Genomic DNA, 19,895 nt, shown 5'->3' on the forward strand with positions numbered 1-19,895 from the left:
CAGTCTCATATAAAAATTTCATAGGTCGTGAATTTGCGTTACAAATGTAGAAACAAAATCCTGTAAATATAACATTTTCCAAAAAATGTTCGCCGGGATTGTGATACATTCACGCATTTACACACATTTCATAACTCTTAAAGTACGATGCTTGGTTTCCAACATCCTTTTTCACAAATCAGCGTCCCTAACCACTACTCATTATTCCTTACCTTATTCGTCGACACTTCTTCAATATTTCATCATAACAGATGCGTAGCATATTCAAATAACTCATATAGCATCAGCTTATTGATCATAACCATACTGCAACAGCATAATACACATAGTCATCGTAATAATAACATCATAACACCTCAGTCAACTCTCAAAATCGTCGTAGCTTCCTCCAATAATTAAAAAAATTCTCTGCTCATGTCAAAAGTGTCATCTGCCTCAAACGTACTTTAAAAATCGTGATCCCATACCAAATATATCATTCAAAGCTCTCATAATATCACAATGGGTCTGAAAAAGTATGAACAGTTCACAAAGTACAGACAAAATACAATTTCATAAGTGTGAAGTTACCCAACTGTGTAATTGCGTAAACATGTGTCACTGATGTAGTAAAAAAATGTTTATCTCTCAGTTAAATGATCAGATAGCTGTGTAATTTGTGTGTTAGAGAAATATGGTACCGATGTGTAAAGTTGTATAAGGAAATACCATATTAGCTAGGGCTCCTTGTGCTTGCCAAACACATGGTACACAAAGTGAGCGTGTACCCCCCTGAGGATAAATGTAATTATACCCTCAGGTGTTACAGATTACAGCTATGGAATGAAATGTATCACGGAAAACTTTCTTTGTAATTCAAAAATCTTAAAAAATAAATGGTTTAAGTACAAAATTGATCACTCAAATGCGTGTCCTGTAGCGCTAAATGTGCGTCTTGCTGTAAGATAATTCTGTGGAAGTGTCGTAGTTGTCGTCCTCCAAAAGCTAAGTTCTGCAGAAGCCAATGTACTTACCTCATGATAAACAAAAGTGAAATGCTTTGCATATAGATATCTTAGTTATTACGCTTATTGCCATGATGAAGAAAGTACTGTGCTGTAACGTATTGTTGTGCTACGGAAAAGGCAGTCTCATTGTAGCTATACCACAAACGTTACTACTAAAACATGTTTTACTTTACAGAAGAATTCAGAAAAACTGTGCAGATATAAAGCAGATACAGCACAAAAGCAACAATGTAAATTGTGTCACACATTAGTAGCATCGTGATATAATTGTGTAGCTGTCAAAGAAACCAAGTGCTAAGTCATCTTTAATCCCACAGAAAGTACTTCAAATAAAGAATGTCTTTTCAAGTAAACCAAAATGTTGCATGAAAATCTCATTAGCAGTGCCAGTATATGTTCTAAGTATGTGAGCCTTATAGTAATTATGTAATCGTGCAACTAACAAGCAAGAATGTACAAATACAACACTGTGTTGTCTGTTCACTATAACAATGCAATCGTAATTTCTGTTTAAAAATGTTCCCTAGGTTCTAGACTGGATATTTAACTTCAAACATTGTTGCATGTTAACAGTTTCTTAAGTCTGACAAAGCATACTAGAAATGTGAAGTGAAAAGTTTTATGGCAAAGACAAAGTTAAAAAGCAGATTATCTCTCAATAAATGGTTTTACATGTGAAATGTGGTGTAAACCTTTACTCTTCCTAGTACGCAGAGTTTCAACTTCAACGCAATTATCATGTGGTATACATCGGATTCTGTATGGTCCATTGTAAACTAGAAAGAATTTGTGACTCAAGTGTTTCTTCTTATGTGACAATAAATGAGTTTTAATGAGAACTTTCTGACCAATATACAATTTCTTTGCATTTGCTTTACTGTGTAGTTTTCTCCTTTTGTCTGCTGCAGATTTTATATTTTTAAGAGCCAAATCAATTATGTCTTTGTGTCGAAGTTTACGTGTATTCGGGGAAGGTACAAGCTCTCTGATTCTGTTCAGTGGTTCTTCATTCTTCAGTACAAGAGTAGGTGGTAAAGCAGTGGAGTCGTGAGGCATTTCATTCAGCACGTTTTGAAATAAGTGTAAATATCTGTCCCAATGCTGATGCTTTCTGTGACAATAAAGTCTGCAAAGCTTATTGATTTCTTTCATAATCCGTTCAGACGGGTTACAAAGTGGTGAGTACAATGAAATAAAAACAGGTTTGATTTTATGGTTGCAAAGCATGCGTGACCAAACAGCAGATCTGAATTGCGGTCCGTTATCTGAAATGACTTTACTAACATGTCCAACTTCACGTAAGAAATTTTTAACAAAGGCGTTGGATACAGACCGTCCAGTGGCTTTACGTAACGGTGTGAAAGAAACAAATTTTGAAGTAAGTTCAACAGCGACTAGAACATACGAAAATCCATTAGATGTTCTGACAAGCGGTCCCAAGAGATCAACAGCAGCAAATTTTTTTAATTTAGAAGGAATAATAGGAAACAACGGAGCACGATGTGAGATAGTAGATGGTTTCGCCTTTTGACAAAGTTTACAAATAGACAGGACTCTTCGAATTCTCTTTTCCATATTGTTAAAATAACAAGTCGTTCGAAGAATATGATAACATTTTCGTGGACCAAAATGTGCTTAGCTGAAATGAATGTACCAAATGAGCTTATTAACAAAATCGTCAGGAATGCAAAGTACCCATAGCTTGTCATCAACAGTGCAGCGTTTGAACAGTATGTTGTTTCTAACCAGATAATAATGCCGAATCTGTGTGTGTGTCTTTTCATGCCATTTGCTTTTGATGTCTTTCCAAATCGGATCTTTATCTTGTTCATGAGCAATGTCCTTTAAAGATGTGGTGATGAAGTTTTCAAAGGCGACTTTCTGAATGTAAAGAATACTGAAATTTTTCTCGAGGTTGCCTTCTGTGTTACTTTTCTCAAGCCCAGCCGGTGCACGTGACAGTGCGTCCGCAACAATGTTCTCCTTCCCGGGAATGTAGACTATTGTGAAGTGGAATTCTTGCAGAAACAATGCCCAACGTTTCAACCTGTCATGATTTAATTTTGAAGACATAAGAAATTGTAATGCACGATGATCACTGTATACTTTTACGTGCTTACCAGAAAGAAAGAAACGGAATTTGTTAAATGCCCAAACGATTGCTAAAGCTTCTAATTCAGTAACGGAATAATTTTTTTCGGATTTTGTTAGCACTCGGCTAGCAAAAGCAATGGTTTTCTGAACAGTAGTGTCATTTTCTGTGGCTTCTTGAAATAAGTGGGCACCAAGACCGACTTTAGAAGAATCCGTGCTAAGGCAGAAATCTTGTGACAGATCTGGATGAGCTAGTATTGGCGCGTTAAGTAGCGATTCTTTCAAAGAATTGAATTCCAACTGTGTTTGTTCGTCCCAGTTCCAAATAGTATTTTTTCCAGTGAGAGAACAAAGTTTTGGTGTAACAAGAATTTGCATATTCAGAAAATGACGGTAAAAATTTACGAGACCTAGAAAACTGCGGACTTGTTTTTTTGTGGATGGAACTGGAATGGCTCTGATTGCTTCTAACTTTTCAGGATCCGGCTGAATGCCTTCAGAAGAAATAATATGTCCCAAAAACCTCACTTTTGACCTACCGAATTCAGACTTTTCCAAGTTAACTGTAATTCCAGATTCTGCAAAAATACGTAACAAACTGTTGAGGATGCGATTATGTTGTTCCCATGAAGCTTCTGCTATTAGACTATCGTCCACATATAAGGTGATGTGACGTTTTAAGAACTCAGGTAATATGGAATTTAGCCCGCGAATGAATGCTGCTGAAGAAATGTTCAAACCAAAAGGAAGTTTCCGAAACTGATAACAAACGCCGAAACAAAGGAAAGCTGTGTATTTTCTACATTCTGGATGAAGTTCGATCTGATAAAAACTGGATCTGAGATCAATAGAAGACAACACTTTTACACCATTAAAATTTTGAAGAAGTTCTTCCAAAGTTTGTGGCCTGTCTGTTTCAGGAATGATGATAGTATTGATTTGTCTCGAATCTAATACAGGCCTGATCGATCCATTTTTCTTTTCAACAACATGTAATGGATTGTTGTATGAGCTTACTGCAGGCTCAATAATGCCCTCATTAAGCATAGATTGTATTTCTGTTCTAACACGGTCCCTATAATATGCTGGAATTACGTATGGTCTAACACAAAATTTAGTATGCTCACGAACACGAAATTGGTATTGAAATCCCTTGATTGTTCCTGTTTTGTGAGTAAAAACTGTGGAATGTGCTTGTAAAATCTCAAAAAGGTCCTGCATATCAGTGTCATTACAATTCTCAATTGTTTGAATTTTATTCTGAATTAACTCATTAATTTCAAATATGCTATCGATATCATCCCTGTCAGTACTTGCAGAGTGATTGTTAGTGTCTAGTTCCATAGAAAATTCCGAACTGTTGTCCAACAGAAGGTAAAGCCGATTAATTTCCTCGTCATGGTTTGAGAGCCAATCTTCAAATTTCAAAGCTATTGACTTACCTTCTTTCTCTAAACTTATTTCAGCATCGTGAAAGTTTAAGATTGCTTTGTATTCATTCAAAAAGTCTACTCCCAATATAATTTCCGTCGACAATAATGGAACAATAAGAAAGTTCATAGAGAAGCTGTGGCTTTGACAAAAGAATTCTAAGTTGGTTTGTTGGCGTACATCTACACTTTTTCCAAAGTTTGCACCTTGTAATTTAATCTTACGTAACGGAAGTGTGGGACAATCGTTCGCTTTGTTGCATTTGCTAAAAGCTGTTTCACTAATTACTGAAATGGGACTGCCAGAGTCAAGTACTGCCGTAAATTTTACGTCATTTACAGTAATGTGAATCACAGGATATGCAATGTTGTTATGTTTTGCGTCGTGTTCCTGGAGTAAGATGTCCCTAATGTCTTCCATTTTTACGTAATTACTAGCTACGGCAGCTGCGTCGTCAGTTTCATAAGTATGTTTTGTGGCTGCCAGCGGTGTGAGTCATTGCCTATTGTCTCTTTGTTGGCGCGCATCGGTATTGGGATTTGGAGACCTAACTTCTACAAAGTCACTGTGACGAGAGGGCCCTGCCCTGTTTAAATCCCGCCAGTCCTGATGCAATTCAGGTCTGTCGTTACGATCATATCGTCTGTCGTCATGTCGGTAGATTCCATAGTTTCTTTCTTGTCGGTCACGTGGTGGAGAATTTCTCCCTGAGTCGTAACTGCGCGCTGGACTGTTGCGTCTGAAGTTATTCTGTCTCCCGTGATAATAATTATTTTGGTTCCCAAATTGTCTGTTTCTCTGATTGTCTCTGTGATAGTCACTACCGCGGAGAGGTGATCTTTCCCTGTAATTATTACTACTCTGCCAACGGTTGTCATACGGGTGGTGTCTGTTTTGGTCACGATATGTGTTGTGAGAATAGCCTTGTCCTGTCCAGTTATTATTTCTTTCATCGCGGAATTGTGACAGATGTGACCTGTAATTGTTGTGCTCCTGTTTCCGCGTTCCCCGATTGTTAGTGTCAATTTCCAGTTCTTGTAACAGTCCCTGAAAAGCCTCAATGTCTTCTTTGCAACGTCCTGCTAAAATAATATGTCGTAAATGTTCAGGTAATTTGATTAAGCAAATGCGGATGAGTTCTGAGGGGCTGTATGGGTTTGACAGGTACTGATTCTTGTGCAACATGTCTTCAAAATATTTCACAAGACTGGAGAATTCAGATTGTTCGAAATGTTTCATCATTATGATGCCATGTTTTACTCGGTCTTGTGTGGCTTGAGACCAATATGCTGAGAGGAAGGCATGGTAAAATTCTCCTTCACTGTGGCAATCGTGAATGACCGATCGCATTCTTACAGCTGGTTCATTCTCCAAGTAGCCACACATAAATTCTAATCTGTGTTCTAACGACCAGTTGGGAGGAAAACAATGAGAGAATTGATAGAGCCATGCTTGTGGATGAATGTCGTTGCCAGAGTTCTTAAATGTTTTGAATTTACGTGTAGTAATGAACAGCTTATAGTCAAAATCATCATGTCGGCGAGTCGCATATCGGTCATTGTTAGGTCGTGTCGGCCGTTCCATCTCAAAATTCGGTGCACATTGCCAATTTCTTTCATAACTTGCTTTGCCCTGTGTTATTATTTTGCGGCTTTTCCGTATTTATAAGTCCCCCTTCCTGTGTTGGAGCGCGAGTGTCCTCTGAAATTTGTAATTTTTGTATTACTTGTGCTAACTGATCTTGTACTTCCCGGATTTCTCTTTTGTACTGTATATTGACTTGATTTTGATTGAATTTCCTAATTTGTTCGCACTCTTCTGAGTCATTAAGGGCTACCGGTTTTGTGTCATTCAGATTATCATCTACTTTCGTAGATAAATTAGTGAATTGATCCGAAAGTTCGGCTACTTTCCCCGATAGTGTACTTATTTCCTCAGTGTGTTTTTCTGAACCAAGTTTCAGAGTATCTACTGTGTCCTTTAAGTTTTCCTGAGTTTTTGCAAGCTGCATAACCGAATCGGTAGATGCAACTGAGTCAAATTTAGCTTGCAAGGTCTCATGATTTTCATGAACAATAGTTTGCAGCTCTTTTATGGCTGCTTCGTGATTCTGTAATGCATTTTCATGCCGCGAAAAAATAGGTTGAAAATGCTCACAAATTTGTGTTTTTACATTACAAACTTTTTGACATTTCGATTCGATGTTATGTAGCTCAGTAGTTAAATCTTCACGCGTTTGTTCAAGAGTTTGTTCCAATGAGTCTAACTTTTGAAGCTGTTGCTGTGTTTGTCTCTGGTGTTGTTCCATTGTTTCTAACTTTTGAAGATTTTGTTCCATTGTGTCTAACTGTTGCTGTGTTTGTCTCTGATGTTGTTCCATTGTGTCTAACTTTTGAAGCTTTTGTCCCATTTGTCTCTGATTTTGTTCCATCCGTTGCATTAATTGCAATAATAATGTATTAGTGTCTGGAATCTGTTTCTCTATGCTTTTTGGCAGTGCATTTTCACCGGCAACATTCACATTTTGACAAGCAGAAAATGTGTCTTGACTCATTTGAGAAAACGGTGAGGACCCAAAACCTAAGTCTCCAGTATTTGCAATATTGTGTTCTGCCATTTCGGATTCCTGAGGCGAGCTGTTGCCGACCGATCGATCGATAATGCTTCCCTGTTCACTAATTGTTTCACTGTCTACACCATTGTTTGCAGCCTGCTCCATTTCCCTATGCACAATTACCAAATTACTACTTTGAACATCAGTTAATTCATTACTCGGTGGCGCTAACACACTGCTTTCGTTTTCACTGTCATTCTCAGTTTACTTTGGAGCCTAGTATTACGTTTTTCACACGCCATTATTGTCACAATATTTCACACGATAACACAGAAATGCACAATTTGAAGAGCAAAATAAAATAACATAGCAATGGAAATAATGTCTACTTAATTGCAAGCGCAGCTGCGAAATACTTGGTGCAAATCTACATGCATGCCACAACTGTTTTACTGTACAACAATGAAAAACTACAACTACAATGGAAACTCTCTCTATAATTACGCGCTAGCAATAAACAAAAGCTACACTAATTACACAAACTACAAGAAAAAATCAGAAGATTCCAGTGAGGTATCCTCGGCTAAGGGTCGACATATGAAACGTCCCCTTTGAACAATTGTACATGACTGTGCTTAACCTGACACACAATATTTTTAGCGCAACGCAATCTGACTTTCAAAAATCCCTGCAAAAGAATGGCCCTGAGTAACATTAAACTATACCTTTCAGAAATCACTTACCTCACAAAAATCTTCATTACTCGAACTACTGCAGTACAGCGAGCGCTACTACTGCCAGCTAAATAAAAGATTCAAACTACGGAAGGCACTAACTACTGGTAGGGATAGTTAGCAAATGAAAGATATTAATACAGAACAAACAATGTATTTACCTTAGTATCATCAAAAGTCATAATATATATAGCAGTTCATGACAAATTACAAAACTCCGCCATCTCTCTCCCCACATCCACCACTGCTGGCGGCTCACATCCAACTGCGCAACGCTACGCACTGTTCACATCCAGCTGCCGCAGCTCAACACTACAATGGCAGACAACAATGCAAACCAGCCACAGACTGCACACAGCACAGCCAGTGATTTTTTTATACAGAGGTGGCGTTACCAATAAAAAAACCTAAACAGCCTACTTACAAGCTACAGCAGCCTACGTCGTTCTGAATCTGTTTAGTGTATTCAGTATTCATACCTTTGTCGCCCTCTACGATTTTTACCCTCTGAACTTTCCCTCCAATTTTAAATTGATAATCTCTTGATGTCTCAGAACGTGTCCTACCAACCTATACCTACTTCTAGTCAAGTTGTGCCACAAATTCCTCTTCTCCCCAATTCTACTCAGTACCTCCTCATTAGTTACGTGATATGCCTGTCTGATCTTCCGCATTCTTCTGTAGCACCATATTTCGAAAGCTTCTATTCTCTTCTTGTCTAAATTATTTATTATTCATGTTTCACTTCCATACGTGGCTGCACTCCATACAAATACTTTTAGAGAAGACTTCCTTACACTTAAATCTATATTCGATGTTAATAAATTTCTCTTCTTGAGAAATGTTTTCCTTGCCATTGCCAGTCTACATTTCATATCCTCTCTACTTCGACCATGATCATTTATTTTGCTCCCCAAATAGCAAAACTCCTTTAATACTTTAAGTATCTCATTTCCTAATATAATTCCCTCAGCATCGCATGATATAATTCGACTACATTCCATTATCCTCGTTTTGCTTCTGTCGATGTTCGTCTTATATCCTCCTTTCAAGACACTGTCCATTCCATTCAACTGCTCTTCCAGGTCCTTTGCTGTCTCTGATAGAATTGCAATGTCGTCGGCAAACCTCAAAGTTTTTATTTCATCTCCATGGAATTTAATTCCTACTCCAAATTTTGCTTTTGTTTCCTTTACTGCTTGCGCAGTATACAGATTGAGTAACATCGGAAATAAGCTACAACCCTGTCTCACTCTCTTCTCAACCACTGCGGTTCAACATACAGAGAAATAAATTAGTAAATAACTGTAAATGAGGAGAAAGAAAGCCTCAAAACAGTTAGGGTTAAGTGGCCACATAAGTAAACATAACACCAAAACATAAAATGTGTAAAAATCGGTATCATATTCCTAAAGGAAGAGCAGATTGTTACTCAACAATCCCTACATTACACATTATTGGATACATAGGGTTTCCAAAACAATGTTATCATTTAGCAAAATACATGGTGACACACCACATTCCTTGAGGAAAGGTATATTGTAAACAATAGTGGAATTAACAAGGGACAGGTATACATTACTATATGACGCAAATCAGGTAAACAGGTGAGCTTATACACACTACTTATTTAGAATAAACAAGTTGCCAACAATTGAAAAATGTAGAAAGGGTATGTTATTGTTTTTCACACATTTTATATTTTGACGTTATGGGTACTTTAAGTGGTCATATAACTGTTCCTGTTCTGAGGCTCTTTTTCTCCTCATTTACAGTAATTTACCTATTTATTTCTCTTACATATATATACATATATAGACAAATTAGTGGAGTTTATTTGATTTGAAGTATTATTCGGTTCATGGAGAAAACGGTGCTCTCCTCACGCAAATGTCGATCAGAAAATCAATCTCAAACCTCTTTCACCCCAAATGAAAAACAGGGTCTGTGAGTCTGCTGACGAATTAAGAAGGTCATCACTTAGTATAGCAATGCTGGACCTGAGACAGGTGATCGAGCAGAATTCCCCAAGTGCGCTCCAAGAATGCCCCATGGCACCGGTTCTGCTTCTAATTCTCACCATAAATTATTCAACAACTGCCATGGTGAATTCTAGCACCATGCAACTGGCTCTCCGATTGTGGACGGAGCGCCCGGTCGTCCGCTGAGGTAAGCTTTCTGACACGCTTTCCCTTGAGTTCTTCTAGTGCTTTCTCCTTCGCAGCTTCGCACGGACCCTTTTGATCTGCTCCCTCCATGCCTAACCACTGACTCCCATAATTTTTAGCTGATTCTAATGCCATGCTATATTTTTCCAGCAAACAGTGCCTACCTGTCAATAGTGGAAAATGCAAAACATGGCAACTCAGTATCGAGGATTTCTTCCAGCACAAAATCCCACGAAGAGAAAGGGTCATGATGTAACTTCCATCGAAAAACAGAGCATCATTCCACTTCTAAAAAAGGGCCACTTCTGCTTCGCCTCCGTAATGTCAGTATTTCACCAATGGCGTGTCCTCGCGCCCAGCAGTTAACGTCGAATCTTTCCTCTGATATCGGAAAGCAGCTCACAAGGCTACGCCGTTATCTTCTGCAAGCCAATTTTCTTTCAAAAAGCACCTGATGGTTATCTTCAAAAAGCCACAGTTCAGTTAGTGGGCAGGGCTAAGTTGCAAAACTACAGAAGAGCACACTACCCCATGGCATCCGAACTTCCGCAAAGACAACACCAGTCTGCGCTTATGGCTAAAGAACTCTCTTTGTCCCGTTGCATTTTCTGCCTATCCCAAATACAATATGATGTGTCGACAGAAGCGCCGACACAGTGTTATTTTGAGGGGGCCGATATGCACGCTATAATCTCACGCCGAATATCGTGAAGTCTGAAACAGGACGCTAAATGAATGCTATAAAGAAAAGTACGTTGCTTTGGGAATACTTAACTTTAATCCATCCTTTTGGTATACATCGTTCTTGTTGAGACATGCTTTAGACGATAATTATCAATTGCTATGTAAGGCTAATGGCGCCTTGCTAGGTCGTAGCCATGGACTTAGCTGAAGGCTATTCTAACTATCTGCTCGGCTAATGAGCGATGCTTCGTCAGTGTAGTCGCTAGCAATGTCGTCCGTACAACTGGGGCGAGTGCTAGTCCGTATCTCGAGACCTGCCTTGTAGTGGTGCCCGGTCTGCGATCACACAGTGGCGACACGCGGGTCCGACATGTACTAATGGACCGCGGCCGATTTAAAGCTATCACCTAGCAAGTGTGGTGTCTGGCGGTGACACCACATTCCTCCCCCGCAAATCGGCGAACAGTCGTGTTATAAGGCTTCCGCCCGCCGTGGGGAGGACCCCATGTTGACGTATGCGATGAGGTGGGGAGCCTAAAAACAGGCGAGGCTGTGCCACCCGCACCCGGCCATTCGGAACGAGGGGATCTAGGAAACGCCTGAAAACCTAGTCCAGGGTGCACGTCAACATGCTGTGTATGCGCCCGTAAAGAGACAGGAGGAGCCGAAGGGTCGACCTCCATTGCGTCGGGGTACCCGACGCGCGAAGACGCCATGTGGTCCGGAGCGGGCAAGAGTTCCATGGCGGAGGACGGCTGGTCACGGGAAGCGATCGGCGGCGCGTGACCCAGGGAGGCGCGTGGCGGCTGCAGCGAAGCGTCCACTGCGGGCGGCGCCTGCGGGAGAACAGGCGGCGGCGGCGGCGGCGGCGGCGGCGCGTCGCCATGGGGCAAAATCGAAGGCATCGTCGGTAACACCTGGGGATGAGGCGAGCCAGTAGATGGGTCCCCAGGGCGCTGACCGGACGGCACCGTCGCTGAAAGCAGACGGGGAGTGGCAGAACCCAAGCGACGACAGAGGCGCAGCTGATTGAGATGCCGACGCACCTCACCAGAGGCCCCCAAAACCAAATACATCGCGCGGCCGAGGCAGCGAAGAATGCGCCCTGCGAGCCAACGCCGTGAACCGCGAAAGTTGCGATAGAATACAACGTCGCCTGGAGCAAAAGCAGAAGTATGCCGCTGCACAGGAACCTGATGCGGCGGGTGCAGCAAAGACATCAAGGTTCGATGAGGACGACCGTGGAGCAACTCAGCCGGCGAGTGACCATCTCGGGGCTGAGAGCGATACGATGACAAAAAGAGCAACAACGCGTCCTCCCGAGAATGCGACTCTTTCAACTTCAACATCTGTGACTTGAAAGTCCGGACCAATCGTTCAGCGGCACCGTTTGACTGAGGTGAAAACGGCGCGGATGTCAGATGTTGAATACCATTGGCCTGGCAGAATGACTGAAATTCTGCGGACATGAATTGTGGGCCATTGTCGGAAACAATAGTCTGCGGAAGACCTTCAATGCAAAAGATAGCAGACAACACTTGGATGGTGGCAGAGGACGTCGTGGAAGACATCCGGACAACAAAAGGAAAATTACTGAAGGCATCTACCAGAACCAACCATCGAGCATTCCAGAATGGACCAGCAAAATCGATGTGCAAGCGTTGCCAAGGGGAAGTGGCTTTTGGCCATGCAAAGACTTTCCGCGGTGGTGCTGATTGTTGTTCGGCACACGCCATGCAAGAAGAACACATATTCGTAATCGCAGCATCGATGCCGAACCAAGTACAGTGCTGACGAGCAAGTTGTTTCGTTCGCACTATACCCCAATGTCCTTGGTGAAGAAGCCGTAAAACAGAGGACTGTAACGAACGTGGGACCACGACTGTGGACTGATCATTATCAGAACGCAACAACAAAACACCACGTCGAACAAAAAGTCTCTCCTTGTGAGCAAAAAATCGGCGAACCAACGGATCCTCGATCCGAGACTTTGACAAAGGCCATTGCGTAGCAACAAAACGCAAAACGGTAGCAAGGACAGGGTCAGCAGCTGTGGCTATAGCTACACGACGAAAATCAATCGGAAACGATTCGACCACTTCATCGGTTTCCGAATCAATGAACATGCAAGCAAGTTCGGAAGAATCGAATGCTCTATCCTCAGCAACAGGCAAACGGGACAATGCATCGGCGTTTCCGTGCTTAGCAGTGGACCGATACAAGATATCGTAGCGGTACTGCGAGAGGAAAAGAGTCCAGCGAATGAATTTCTGCGTTGTACTCGGAGGTACAGGCTTGTTCGGATGAAAAAGCGACGTCAAAGGTTTGTGGTCGGTGATGACGGTAAAGTGACGACCATACAAGAAATCATGGAACTTAGTAACACCAAACACGAGAGCCAAAGCTTCTTTCTCTATCTGTGAATAATTTCTTTGCGCAGACGAGAGCAATTTTGACGCAAAGGTAATAGGGCGATCATGCGATCCATCTCTGTGCGCAAGCACAGCACCGATCCCGAAATCCGATGCATCTACCATCAACAAAAGGGGTTTCTGGGGATCGAATGGCGTAAGGCAAGTATTTGAAAGCAACGCCGATTTCAACTGGCGAAAAGCGCGTTCGCAGTCCGTCGTCCAGACGAACGGAACACCTGTACGGCGTAAGCGATGAAGCGGAGCTGAAAGGGAAGAGGCATTGCGCACATTCACTCACACCTTGTGATTCTAAATCGTTTAATGTTCTTGCGACCTCATCACGCATTGCGTGAGGAACATTGCGCGCTCTGAAAAATTTCGGTTGCGCGTTGACTTTCAGTTCCAAATGTGCTTCATAGTTCTGAGCGCAACCTAAGCCCGGTGCAAAAATGTCTGCAAATTCTTCACACAGACGAGAAACACTGTCTGAAGGCACAGTCTGATTCACCGATAGGACCTGATTTACTATAGACATGTTAAACAACTGAAATAAATCTAAACCAAACAAGTTCACTGCAGTAGAAGAACGAAGAACGTAAAATGACACAAGTTTTGTTTGTCCCTTGTATGTTGCAAGAAGAGTGCACTGTCCTAACACAGGGATATTCTGACCTGATCAACTATTTAACTGAACATTTGCGGCACGCAACGGAGGTTTGCCCAGTTGGTTGTAGGTGTCGTGATTGATCAATGAAACTGCAGCTCCGGTATCGAGCTGGAATGGTATGACCTTGCCATTAAAGTCCAAATCTACAAAAAGTTTATTGTCCTGCCGACGACAAGAGCGACTGTCTCGTGCAATTTGAACTGACACTGGTACAGAAGCACTTGCGACTTGACGCGACTTCCTGCGACGTCGACGCACAGTATTTGTGGGATGAACACAGTCACTGTTAGAGAGAGTAGCACTGTGCGGAGTGGAATTAACTACATGAATGTCCATGGGCGAAGGTTCACGAGCCTGAGTGTCCTTGGTTCGATTCCGGCGCGAAGCAAAGGGTCTGGAATGAGTAAGAGTGTCTGATCTGAGCTTTTTCTGGCAAACACTTTGAACATGTCCTTTCTTATTACAGAAAAAGCAAATAGCTTGGCGTGACGGGCAATTTTCACACGAATGTCTAGTTGCACACCGCGGGCAAGATTTCACTGCATTTGTATGCTGGCGCGGCACACCTGGTTTAGAGCGTGGCGGCAGCTGCACGGACGTGCGCAAGGGCAGTTTACCGGGCCGTGCAGCGCGCCCGGCGGGCCGGTTAATGTTACACACAGCTGGCGAAGTTGCAAATGATTCCTGAGCAAAGTCAAGCGTGTCTTGTCTATCCAATACGTCTATCACTTGTTGAAGGGAGGGATTGACGAGTTTCAAAATCTGTTCCCGTATGCGAACATCAGACACGTTCTGTGCAATTACATCACGTACCATTGTATCTGAATAAGGGAGTCCACATTCACACTCAAAAGCACAATCCCTTGTAAAGCCTTGTAATGTTGCAACCCACTCCCTATTTGTTTGACCGGCCGTATGTTTTGTACGAAAGAAAGTATACCTTTTTGCAACGACATTGACTGTTTCCTTGAAATAGGCATCTAAAGCAGACAAAATTTTTTCGTAGGACAGAGTTGCTACGTCGCGTCGGGGAAATAATTTCACTATCACACGGTACGTTTGCACCCCTACACACGCCAATAAATGAGGCTGCCGCTCGTTACCTTGAATTCTGTAGGCGGCGAGATGAAATCCAAACTGGCGTGACCACTCCGTCCATGTTTCCTTAGCTGGTTCATAGGGCCTAATAGGCGGTGCAACTGCGAGTTGTGGCTGCGGTAGCGGTGAAGCGGCGGCGGCCGCATCGTTTTGCAGTGCACGTTGACCCTGGACGTGCTGTCCAAGGGCATCCAATAACGCCTGCATCTGCTGATTCTGCAAGCGATAAAATTCGGACAGTACGTCTGGCGAAGCCATGACACAAGTAAATGTAAGCAAGTAGAAAGAACAAGACCCTTTTTTAACTCGTCGCCATGTGATGTGTCGACAGAAGTGCCGACACAGTGTTATTTTGAGGGGGCCGATATGCACGCTATAATCTCACGCCGAATATCGTGAAGTCTGAAACAGGACGCTCAATGAATGCTATAAAGAAAAGTACGTTGCTTTGGGAATACTTAACTTTAATCCATCCTTTTGGTATACATCGTTCTCGTTGAGACATGCTTTAGACGATAATTATCAGTTGCTATGTAAGGCTAATGGCGCCTTGCTAGGTCGTAGCCATGGACTTAGCTGAAGGCTATTCTAACTATCTGCTCGGCTAATGAGCGATGCTTCGTCAGTGTAGTCGCTAGCAATGTCGTCCGTACAACTGGGGCGAGTGCTAGTCCGTATCTCGAGACCTGCCTTGTAGTGGTGCCCGGTCTGCGATCACACAGTGGCGACACGCGGGCCCGACATGTACTAATGGACCGCGGCCGATTTAAAGCTACCACCTAGCAAGTGTGGTGTCTGGTGGTGACACCACACAATACGCTCTGCCTTCCAAGCCATACAAAACTCATCCAGAAAAGTAACTAAGTCCAGGACCAAGTTAAACGAAAGGACATACCGCTATATAGATCCCAGTAAGAAGATACTTTACTAAAAGCATTACTAATGAAAATTAACTGTCATCAACCTCTAATTCCAAAACCAGCTTCATATTAAATGAAAAAGGCACGTAAATTTGACTGTCACTTTACACTTTTTTGTCTTGGTAATTCATCTATTCATCATCCAAGACTTGTGACTGTTCGTTTAAAGCACAAACACTTATATCTAGGCCAAATGGTACAGTTTTATAATGGTAACATCCACCTTCAAGCAGAACTCTAGCATACTTCCTAGATTCCTTAGTTAATGGTAAGTTCCAATAGCCACACATCATGTCCATTGATGTAAAGAATTTTGCTCCCTTAAATTTTCAGAGCGGTGCATCAGTGTTTTCAGGTCGATCACTTACTCGTAAAACTACCTTATTAAGGGCCCTAGCGTCTAACACCAACCCTGCACATCCATTTTTGTAGTCATAATTAAAGATTTATTAGATACACTCACAGCTTTCTCAATGATCCCCCACTTAAATATATTTTGAATTACGTCCTTCACAGCTTCCTTACGCTATTCAGCAATTGGCATAGGTTTTTTGAGAAAGTGTACATCTTCTGTAACAGTAAAATCACATTCATAGTCTCCTGCTAATTCTGAGTGATCTGCGAAAACGTTGTTATGTTTATGTTGAACCTGTCTTAACTCTTTCTTTTGGTGTTCATTTAACTCGTGAATTTCTTACGCCTTTTTCTCTATTTTATTAATTACTACTGGCAGCTCCTCGGGATCCAACCTCATTTCTTCACTATATTCATTATACCCTTCCAGCACTTCCTTTTTCCTACAACACCTTATAAGAGTATTGTCCCTTTCCTCCCTTGTCAGTTTCCTTTCTCTAGAAAATGATGTACTCAGTTTCCTCCCATTCATATTCAACTTCACAGAATCTTGATTGAAATCCAAATTTCCTCCGTGTTTATGGAAAAAGTCTGCATTTATTAACATTTCAACACTCAAGCTCAGACTTACGCTAAGGTCCATCCCTCTTCGTGGGATACCTCTTAGTACCACGTCGGCCCTTCTTTGGCCCAGCAGCTCTAGTGTAGCAACTCGACGTGGCATGCACTCAAGTTGTTGGGAATCCCCTGCAGAAATACTGAGCCATGCTGCCTCTATAGCCGTTCATAATTGCGAAAATGTTGCTGGTGTAGGATTTTGTATACGAACTGACCTCAAGATTATGTCCCATGAATGTTCGATGTGATTCTTGTCGAGCGATTCAGCTGGCCAAATCATTCTCTCGAACAGTCCACAATGTTATCCAAGTGGTTACATGGCCCACTGACATCTATAAAATTTCCATCCCCGTTTTGGAACACGAAGTCCGTAAATGGCGGCAAATGGTCTCCTAGTAGCCGAACATAACCACTTCCAGTCCAGAATTGGTTCAGTTGGACCAGAGGATACCGTCCATTCCATCGATTCCATGTAAACACAGTCCACAACATTATAGAGTCACCAACAGCTTGGTCAGTGTCTTGTTCACAACTTGGGCCCATGGGCCCATTGACTCTGCGCCACACTTGAAGTCTACCATCAGCTCTTGAAACGTCCCCTTTGAACAATTATACACGACTGTCCTTAAACTGATACACAATATTTTTTTAGCGAAACTCAATCTGACTTTCAAAAATCCCTACAAAAGAATGGCCCTGACTAACATTAACCTATAAGTTTCACAAATCACTTACCCCACAAAAATCTTCGCTACTCAAGCTACTGCAATACAGCGAGCGCCACTACTGTCAGCTAAATAAAAGATTCAAAGTACTGAAGGCACTAACTACTGATAGGCATAGTTAGCAAATGAAAGATTTTGATAGAGAACAACCAATGTATTTACCTCAATAGTCATATATAGCAATTCATGACAAATTTCAAAACTCCGCCATCTCTCTCCCCACATCCACCACTGCTGGTGGCTCACCTCCAACTGCGCAACGCTACGTGCTGTTCACATCCAGCTGCCGCTGCCCAACACTACAATGGCAGACAACAATGCAAACTAGACACACACTGCACACAGCACAGCCAGTGATTTTCATACAGAGGTGGCGTTACCAATAAAAAACCTAAACAGCCTACTTACATAGCCCCCATGCTCCCCACAAAAAATTTTACAAATTGTTTTGGGCAGTGGCCAATACATATTTGTTAAAATTTTTCATAATCGTAATTACAATAACAAAGAAATCAAATGCACACACTTATTGATACAACGTTGGTCAAAAGCTAAAATTTTCTCACAGTCCATAAAGACAGTTCTCATCATTCGTCACAGTAAAATTGCAGTATTTTTCTCAAAGTCTGACCAGTAAAAGAAAATGCACACAGAAGTAGTGGATTTCCATGCAGTCTTGAAGAAGTAGTGTTGACCTTCCAACGGAAAGACAGTGCTGACTCTCGACATGCAGACAGGTAATGCGCCACAACAGAGCAAACCCACAGCAGAGTCAGTCGAAGTTTTGAAGAATATTGGTAGGTAGGAATCACTGAGTAGACCCACTGTAGTCCTGGTAGAGATTACGGTATTGGTGGGCCACCAGAGGCGCAGACCCACTGCAGTCCTTGTAGAAATAATGGTACTGGTGAGTCAGCAAAGACGCAGACCCACTGTAGTCCTTATAGAGACGGCCAGCAGCCATCTGTTGCAAATGTGCAGGTGCACAATCACCATCGAAGAGTCTTGCGGACAATATAGCAAGTCCATAAACCACCACTTGTGCACTCACAAAGTTTCTTGAATTGTCCTTAGAACCAGCAATGCTGTTATCCAGTCCCTTGCTGAATCATTAACACACGTGCAAACACTATCAGTCCCTACTTCAAACATATTGTCCATATATTATGACCAACAGAAACGTGTGCAGTGAAATGTAACTTAATTTGAAGAACTGGTGTCTATACAATTATAAATTTACAACATGAAAATACAATTACAAAGGTACAAAATACATCATTAAAGAACATAATAGTACAGATAACATTTGTAGTAATATGGGCTTTACAAAAGAATCGAAATAACATATACATCAGTGTTACAGGAATTATGACATAAGTACATACATAAAAGATCAGAATAACTTTTGAAACATCAACTTCACACATGAGCATTAAAGCAAAACAGAATAAATAATGTCTAAACATCTTTACAAAGTGAATAACATATTATAAATGCAAATTATATTTGAGGATAACAGTATTCCTCATCATAGTGAATGTAGCTTAGTATTAGAAGAGAAAAAAATTCTATGAAACAGTACACAGAGACAGGAAGAAAACAAATACACAAGGGTACACAAACACATAGTGGGATAACACAAAAGGAAAGGACAGGGTTTGTTTTCAGTGTAACATTTGGTACTGCAGTCCAACCCAGAACTTCATTCCATATATCTTTCCTCTTATTTCAGCATTTGTTTCCACCAAAAAAATTCTATCCAAGCATGCTTTCTGTATTTTGTTCACATCCTCTTTCAAAAATAGTTTTTCCCCACTGTACACTACTTTTTTGGCCAAACCATTTTCTTATAGCTTCTCAATGCATTTCTTCCAATCCATCATAGCTAGTTTCTTATATAGTCTACCCCCTCTTAAGCTAACTTAAATCTACTGAGCTCAGATGCTAAACTAAGGGACGAGGCAATGCAGCAGCACAAAACAATTAACACAAACATCAATGACAAAAAATTTAAATAGGCAAAGCAATTGCAATATTACAACTAATCTAAGGCACTGTGCATCAAACAAGAAAAATAAATGTGTAGTAAACTAGCTTAACAGCGTAATACAAAGTCAAATTCAGTAACATTATGCCTGGCAAACAGCAGCAGCAAATAAAAAATACATATATCTAAACATGACATAGCTCAAGCAGAAAAAATAGTACACTAAAGACAACAATGCAGACAAGGGAAATGTATATTCACACCTTAATGTCTATGTAATTAAAGTGGTGCACCACAAGAAGTTATTCTACCAAAAAGTTACCAAGTACTTGAAAAGAAAATTATGAATGCAGTTCCTGTGAAGGTAAATGTCATTTTGTGCTCCCTCATTTTTTTGAAAAAATTATTATTTACTCGATCTGTAGACAGAAAATATTTAT

The sequence above is a fragment of the Schistocerca serialis genome, chromosome 3, assembly GCF_023864345.2.
Source record: "Schistocerca serialis cubense isolate TAMUIC-IGC-003099 chromosome 3, iqSchSeri2.2, whole genome shotgun sequence".
Lineage (NCBI taxonomy): Eukaryota > Metazoa > Arthropoda > Insecta > Orthoptera > Acrididae > Schistocerca > Schistocerca serialis.